The sequence below is a fragment of the Pongo pygmaeus genome, chromosome 11 (genome assembly GCF_028885625.2).
Source record: "Pongo pygmaeus isolate AG05252 chromosome 11, NHGRI_mPonPyg2-v2.0_pri, whole genome shotgun sequence".
In the NCBI taxonomy this organism is placed as follows: Eukaryota; Metazoa; Chordata; class Mammalia; order Primates; family Hominidae; genus Pongo; species Pongo pygmaeus.
The window spans coordinates 17,921,254-17,929,933 of NC_072384.2; positions in this window are offsets into that span (position 1 = coordinate 17,921,254).

Consider the following 8,680-nt stretch of genomic DNA (forward strand, 5'->3'; position numbering starts at 1 on the left):
TTTCGCAGCCCCAAGTGCCAGTGGTGCCAAGGTTGAGAAACTCTGCGTTAAGTTGGTTAAAGTGTTGTTTAAATCACCTGTATGCTTACTGATACTTTGTTGAGTAGCTCAATCAATTATGGAGAGAAGAATGTTAAAATTTACAACTAGGGGCCGGGCGCAGTGGCTCAGGACTGTAATCCTAGCACTTTGGGAGGCTGAGGTGGGCGGATCACTTGAGGCCAGGAGTTTGAGACCAACCAGGCCAACATGGTGAAACTTTGTCTCTACTAAAAATACAAAAATTAGCTGGAAACTGCTTGAACCCAGGAGGCGGAGATTGCAGTGAGCTGAGACCATGCCACTGCACTCCATCCTGGGCAACAGAGTGAGACTCTGTCTCAAAAAAAATTTTACCACTATGATTGTGGATTTTTCTATTTCTCCACTTATTCTATCAATCAGTTTTTGTGTCATGTATTTGATACTCTGTTATTAGGTACAGACACTTTAAAGATTGTTATATTTTCTTGATGAATTGACTCTCTTATTATTATGAGATGTCCTATAGTAGTCTGCTGGGTGGCCATAGCAATGTACCACAGACTGGGTGGCTTAGACAACAGGAATTTATTTTCTCGAAGTCCTGGAAGCTGGAAGTCCGAGATCAATGTGTCGGCAGTTTGGTTTCTCCGGAGATCTCTCTCCCTGGCCTGCAGATGGCTGTCTTCTCCCTGTACCCTCACATGGCCGTCCCTCTGTGTGTGTCTCTGTCCTAATCTCCTCTTATGAGGCCATCAGTCATCTTGCATTAGGGCCCACCCACATGACCTCATTTGAACTTAATTATCCCTTTTAAAGACCTGTCTCTGAATGCAGGCACATTCTGAGGTACTGGGGCTAGGACTTCAGCATATGAATTTTTGGGGACACAGCTCAGCCTATGACATATCCCTTTTTAATCTCAGGTACTGCTCCTATATTCAGTGGGAAAGAGAGTAAAACAAACTACATGACCATCTAAGTACTTAATATAAGGTGCTGATGTGCCATGACAAAATTAAAGCCAGGTGAGGAGATGCAAAGTCCAGGCAGGAAGACATTGTTTAAAGGGGAGCTCAGGGAATGGAGCGTCTGAGCAGACACAGCCAGGTCTGCTTCTAACCTGTCAGCACTGGGCAGTGGTTGCACTGTCATAATTTGTGTTGTTTATGGCATTCTCATGTATGATAGGCAGAGGCCATCCTTTAGCTTTCTCATTTAATCTTGGCTTGGCTATGTTGTTCCTTTGCTTTTCCATATGAATGTTAGGTTTAGTTTGTCAAATTCCATGATTAACTCTATTAATTTAACTGAGGAAAAACTTTCATTTTTTTTGTATAGATGAGACATTCCATATAGATTTTATTTTTTAAGAACTCCATGCAGACAAGAGAAAAGGAAAATAGAAATAGTCATCTGCCCTAATAAAAAATCATAAATATTTATATCTTTTAGAAAACAAGGGTATCAATTTAAATATTATTAAAGGGCAAGAAAACTACTAAGGAAGAAAATTGATCAGAATTACATACACTTTAGGAGTTAAAAGTTATTTTCATAGGCCATAGTGATAATTTCTGAAGTTTAGGAATCTTTCAATATTCTTTTGTTACAAATAAGAAAAAGTAAGGATATTTAATGATACTTTCCTGTACCTGGAGGGAAAGGGGCAAAACCTCCTTCTTATTTTGTTGAGATTTCTTCCACCAGCATTTTATAAGGGCGTGTCATTCTAAGACTGAATACTAGAACTCCTTTAGTTAGCACCAGAGGAAGGAAAGGAAAACAGATCAGAAACTTACAACTTGCACAGTGAAAAACAAATGGGGGACAATGTGATAAGTAAATGACATAATAATTTCCATCTATAATCATTTGGGATTTGGGTTGGAACTGCCAACTAGAATTGATAGACTGATTTGGAGGAGAATTGCCATCTTTATGATATTAAGTCATCCCACACGTGGACATCTTTTAGTTTTCCATTTATTTAAGCTTTCTTTTTCTTTTTTTAAACTCAATGTTTTTAACCTGTAAAGGCCTTGCACATATTTTGTTACCTTGTGGTACCTCCCAGTACCTGCTTGTTTTGTTGTCATTGTAAAGTCTGTCTCTTATAGAATTTAATCTTCTGATTGGCTGGTGCTGTTGGATGGGCTTGAGCAGCAACCTGCTGAGCTCACTCATTAGTTCCTCTATTATTTCCGGAGATCTGAGACATCTGCAAACATCTTCTGCAAATAGTGTTTTTTTAAAACTTTCTTCTTAATTCTCACACTTGTTTTTCTTACACTATTTTCATAGCTAGGAGCTCCAGGACAAAGTTAACCGGAAGTGATGATGGCATTGAGAGCACGGACGAGCTGGCAGGCGTCTGTCTTGCTCCGGGCTCTTGAGGGGGATGCTTCTCATGTTGTGCTGTTATGGACATTTGCTGCTGTAGGGTTTTGATAGATGCACTTTACCATATTAAGGAAGTTTCTTTTTATTTCTAGCTTTCTAAGATTTTTTTTAAGAAAAAAATTATTTTTTTCTTAAATAATGAGTGTTGAATTTTATTAAAGGATTTTTATACATTTACTGAGATTTTGCTATTTTTCTCCTTTGTCATATTTATATACATGTGGTGTGTATGAATCTGAATTTGAATGTTTATAACTTATGCCTGAATTCTTTTTAATATTTAGCATTTTTATATTTGCGTATAGTAAATACATAAACCAGTAACATAGTCTTTTTTTTTTGAGACAGAGTTTTGCTCTTGTTGCCCAGGCTGGAGTACAATGGTGTGATCTCAGCTCACTGCAACCTCCATCTCCGGGGTTCAAGCAATTCTCCTGCCTCAGCCTCCTAAGTAGCTGGGATTACAGGCGCATGCCACCATGCCCGGCTAATTTTGTATTTTTAGTAGAGACAGGGTTTCACCATGTTGGTCAGGCTGACCTCGAACTCCTGACCTCAGGTGATCCTCCCCCTTCTGCCTCTCAAAGTACTGGGATTACAGGCCAGTAGCATAGTCATTTATTATTATCAATTATTATGTACTGTACATAATTGTATGTGCTATTCTTTTCTATGATCGGCAGTGTGGCGGGTTTATTTATACCAGCATCACCACAAACACGTGAGTAATGCATTTCGCTATTACTTTACAATGGGTATGATGTCACTGTGTGACAGGAATTTTTCAGCTCCATTATAATCTTATGAGGCCACCGTTGTACGGGCAGTCTGTTGTTGACTGAAACATGCAGTACCTGACTGTGGAGTCTTGCAGATGACTGTGGAGTCACGTTGAGATGAGGTCATACTGGATTAGCATAGGTCCTAATCCAATGGCTGGTGTCCTTATAAAAAGACAGAAATTTGGATATAGAGACTCAGGAAAGAAGGCCATATCATGTTAGAGGCAGAATTGGAGTGACGCAACTGCCTGCCAAGGAATGCCAAGAGTTGCTGGCAACCAGCTGGAAGAGGCAAGGAAGGATCTTTTCCTTGAGCCTTTGGAGGGAGCATGGCCCTGCTGTCACCTTGATTTCAGACTTTTGGCCTCCAGAACTGGACTGTGGAAAATTACATACATTTTTTGTTTTTGAAAAGGCAGCATCTTGCTATATTGCCTAGGATGGTCTTGAACTCCTGGCATCAAGTGATCCTCCTGCCTTGGCCCCCCAAAATGCTGGGATTACAGGCATGAGCCACTGTGCCTGGCCAATGCCATGCTTTCTTAATTGTCATCCGTGATGATTAATTTTATGTCAACTTGGCTGGGCCGTGGTGCTCAGATATTTGGTTATTTTTCTGGATGTTTCTGTCAACGCATTTTTAAAGATGAGATGAACACGTAAACGGGTGGTCTTTGAGTAATGCAAATTACCTTCCCTAATGTGGGTGGGCCTCATCCAATCAGTTGAAGGACTTAATAGAAAAAAGACTGACTTCCCCTAAGAAAGAAGGAATTCTGTCAGCAAACTTGCCTTTGGACTCAAGTGTAACTCTTCCTTGAGTATCCGGCCTGTGAGCTCTAGATTTTGTAGTTTTTGAAGTTACCAAGCTTCCGCAATAAACCTCTCTCTCTGCATAGACACATTCTATTGGCTTTGCTGGAGAACCTTGAGTAATACAACATCATTTTATAATGTTTCGATAGCTGTAGAGCAAGTCAATTCACCTTTTTCTTTTGAAAAAAGTGCCATGGTTTATCTGAGTCCTTTGCATTTTTATTGATTTAGGTCTTCTTCATTTTTCCTCAACAATGCTTTGTGGTTTTCAATGGCAGAGGTCTTGCACATCTTCCCTCCCTCCTTTCAAACATCTCAGCCACTCTAATGATCTGCTGTGGTCCCTGAGAATATAAAGATGAACTTTTCTTCTCTGCATCCCTAGTACCTAACACAGGCTTGACCCAGCTAATATTTGGGTAACAAATATTTCTTGTGTAATTTAATTAATTTTATTATTCATATAGAGGGTGACTTTTCTCAGTGGTCCGCCAAAGGATTAATAATGCAGCAGTGAATCATCAAACATGTCCTGAACACCCATCGCAGGCAAGGATGCTCACTGAGCACATCCTCTTATTTTGTTATGTGACTCTCCCCAGCATGGGCACCAGCCCCAGCTGAGAGTGTCTCTGGGTTCCCAGCATTGGGCATTGCTCATTCCTGGCATCAGGTGCATCCTGTGATGCAGCTTGCACACAGTAGCTCCCTGTCTGTGCTGCTTCTCCTGTGGCTCGGTGACTCTTCCCAGAGGAGAACCACTTCAGACAGGAGGCAACAGGCCCCGAGACACCCCTGCCCAAGCTGTATTCCAGAATTCCTGTGTTTTAGGACTACCTGGATCCCAGGTTGCCCGCCAACCCAGGTCTACCCACCACACCCCATCACTTCCCTCTGGCGTCCCTCTTGTTCGCTCTGTGTAAAACTCAATTTGCCTCTTGATGGATATGAATAATTAGAACCCTGCAGCATGAATAATTCTAGGCAAATTAATTTTCATGCCAATCAGGGAAAATTAATTGGCTTCATGATGTTTCATATTTTCCAGGAGGGGCTCCCCAGCTGCTGCCCCCACCTTTTCTCAGCCTTGGGCTCTTCTTCCCCAGCACTTTGGAGAATATTGCTTGTTAGTTTTATTGTCTGTTTGTTTGTTTTTTAATGGCTTCTGCAGGCAACAATGTTAAATTCCTTGCAGCTAAATGACCTACTTAACAAGCATGATAAAAACATCCCTTACAGCCATTCCTGGCTAAGTAAGATCCACCTGGTCCTTTATAGCCCAATTTCTTTTTTAACCTTTTTATTTGCTATTGTGGAATATAAACACATACAGAGAAGTGTATGAAAGATCTAAATACACAACCTAATGAATTATTATAAAGGAAACAGAAATGTCTTCTCTTGTTCTGTGGCTTATCCTTGCTCACTCTTAGTGATCTTTTTTGATGAAACAAATTCTGAATCTTAATATAGGCAAATATATCAATCTTTTCCTCTATGCTCTGATTAAAAATTTGTTTGAAAATAAAATGTTTACCTTGCACTTTATGAGAAAACTGTAGTTCATTCTCATTTTTTTCCAAAATGGAAAAGTACACAAACACACACACACACTTACAAGAGTTTAAAAGTAGTTGCAGCTATCATGACATGTTGCTCTTAATCATTTCATATGAGTGATAACAATACCATTGTCACACCTAAGAAAATGAACAAATGTCTAATATTGTCAAACATCCAGTACTTACCCACATTTCCCTAATTATCCCCAAAATGTATTTGATATATGTAGAAGGATTAGTTTGCCTCCTCTTAAATTTCATATAAATGGAATTTACTGTGTATGTTATTTTGTGTTTGTTTTTGCTCATCATTATAACTGAGCAATTTATCCATATTATCGCGTGTGTGTAGTTCATTTTTGTTCATTGCTATGTTATTCCATTGTATGAATATGCCATAAATTATATATCCCATCTACCATTTCTTTCTTTTTTCTTTTTTTTGAGACAGAGATTTGCTCTGTTGCCCAGGCTGGAGTGCAGTTGTTCCCGGATCAAACTGAGGGTCAGGCTGCTTCTCGTGGCCCAATAACAAGGTGCAGATGAACTGGGGAGGAAGATAATTTATATTTCTGCAACCAGTTACAGGTAGAAGGCCTGGAAATTATCGCCAGACCAACTCAAAATTGCAGTTTTCCAGAGCTTATATACCTTGTAAGCTATATGTCTACATGTTAAGTGTGCATTCATCTAAAGACATAAGTGATTAACTTCTTTTAATCTACAACTAAGGTCTGAGTCCTGAAGACCTTCCTCTGCAGCCTCAGTAAATTTACTTAATCTAAATGGGTCCAGGTACTGGGATGATTACCCTTATCTTGTCTCCTGCTAAATCATAGAGGTTTGGGGAGTTCCTTCAGACTCTCAATAAACTTATTTGTGGAGGCCTGGGAAGTTTCTTCAGACCCACAATAAAACTTCTTTAATCCTAAATGGGTTCTATTAAGAATTCCTTTATTACTTTGTTATGCTTTAGGGCCCAGGAAAGGCCTAGGCAAACTCTTGATGGGCTTTTGTTACATCCCAGCCTTTGTATAAGGGCACTGGCATTTAATATTTAACTTAACCACTCAGTCAGTACTGAAACAGTTGTGATGGAGGCCTGCGTTAGTGAGACCTGGCCTGACACAATCCCCACTGTCAATTTGTGCATGATTTCTATCATACTTGTATAGTTATTTATCATGAGAATCATAGGAAGATGGGGCATTGTAATCTTTCTGGCTATTTCCTGCTGAGAGGGGGTCATCATTATGGGGCACCCAATGCAGCACTGGAGTGGGAGAGGTTGATTTGTTCCAAGTAGCACTCTCAAAGTGCAGCAAGAATAATTATTTGTTACCTAGGCTTTTAAAATTGGCTTTGTTGGAACTTTGTTCCATAGAAGGAATCTGAGATAAGACCTTTTTAAAGCCGAGCCCAGCCATGGATTTGTACCATCAAATACCTATGAGTTGGGTGAATTCCTCTCCTCTTGAGGTTCCAAGATAACTTGGGTTTCCTGGCCTATCAGAAAGTGGCATTCTTTACTTACCACAAATCAGAAACCCTGTACAGGGAGTGTGTACACAGAATAGGAGGGCAGTTTTCCAAGGGCTTTATTGGCTTTATAAGTCAAGTTTGATTCCTTAAAGGAAAGCATACCATTCCAGCCAAAGCCTTGGCAAAATAACCAGTTTGCCCAATTGTGTCCTGTTACAAAAGATAACAGATCCTTATTGCACTTATGCAAATAACTATATTGCCATAAATTAAGAATACTCACAAATAGTTTCCAAATTCTGGAGAAATCAGGTAGAGAGAAACAAATATGCTCCAGATTTTGTTCATGGGAGTATACTAAATTGTTAAAAGCTGTCAGTAGCTCAAAAGAAAAGTTTCCTTGACTCTGAAAAGCAAAACAAAGGATTAGCAATGTTTTAAGCAAAATGTCAAAAAGATCATCACTCCAGTTTCCTCTTAGTTCAATTCATGCAGTTAATTCCTGTACTGCTTGATATTAATGAACATTTTAGCTCTTCAATAGTCCTGAACGTTTTTCCTCTATTCTGATGTTACAATCTCCAAACTTATCAGAAACCTGCATTCAAGAGCACCTGTTAGAGCTTTATAGTTGATTATAAAACCACCTTGTGGCCCAAACAAGAAAACAATTGTTTTGGATGACAAAAGTTTTAGGGTGGCCATAGTTAAAGACATAATGGACAAGGATATCTGTTACCTCTGTGGCACGCAATAATTTAACATAACCGTTATAATTATTACTGATAACATACACTAAGACATGTCAGAATTGTAGGAGTCTCCCTTAACTTTGGAACACACACCAATAAAATATTTATACAAATATAGCCCAAAGAAAGCGAAACACCATTTCATATTTGATAATGCTTCCTGTATAATTTTTATACCAAACAAGAAAAATTTCACCTTTACATTAGTGTACTGTTAGTGTTAAACCCAATTCTTTTCTTTTTTTAATTATACTTTTAAGTTCTAGGGTCCATGTGCACAACGTGCAGGTTTGTTACATATGTATACATGTGCCATGTTGGTGTGCTGCACCCATTAACTCGTCACTTACATTAGGTATATTTCCTAATGCTATCCCTCCCCCCTCCCCCTACCCCACGACAGACCCCGGTGTGTGATGTTCCCCTTCCTGTGTCCATGTGTTCTCATTGTTCAATTCCCATCTATGAGTGAGAACATGTGGGTGTTTGTTTTTTTTGTCTTTGCGATAGTTTACTGAGAATGACGATTTCCAATTTCATCCATGTCCCTACAAAGGACATGAACTCATCCTTTTTTATGGCTGCATAGTATTCCATGGTGTATATGTGCCACATTTTCTTAATCCAGTCTATCATTGATGGACATTTGGGTTGGTTCCAAGTCTTTGCTATTGTGAATAGTGCTGCAGTAAACATATGTGTGCATGTGTCTTTATAGCAGCATGATTTATAATCCTTTGGGTATATACCCAGTAATGGGATGGCTGGGTCAAATGGTATTTCTAGTTCTAGATCCTTGAGGAATCGCCACACTGTCTTCCACAATGGTTGAACTAGTTTACAGTCCCACCAACAGTGTAAA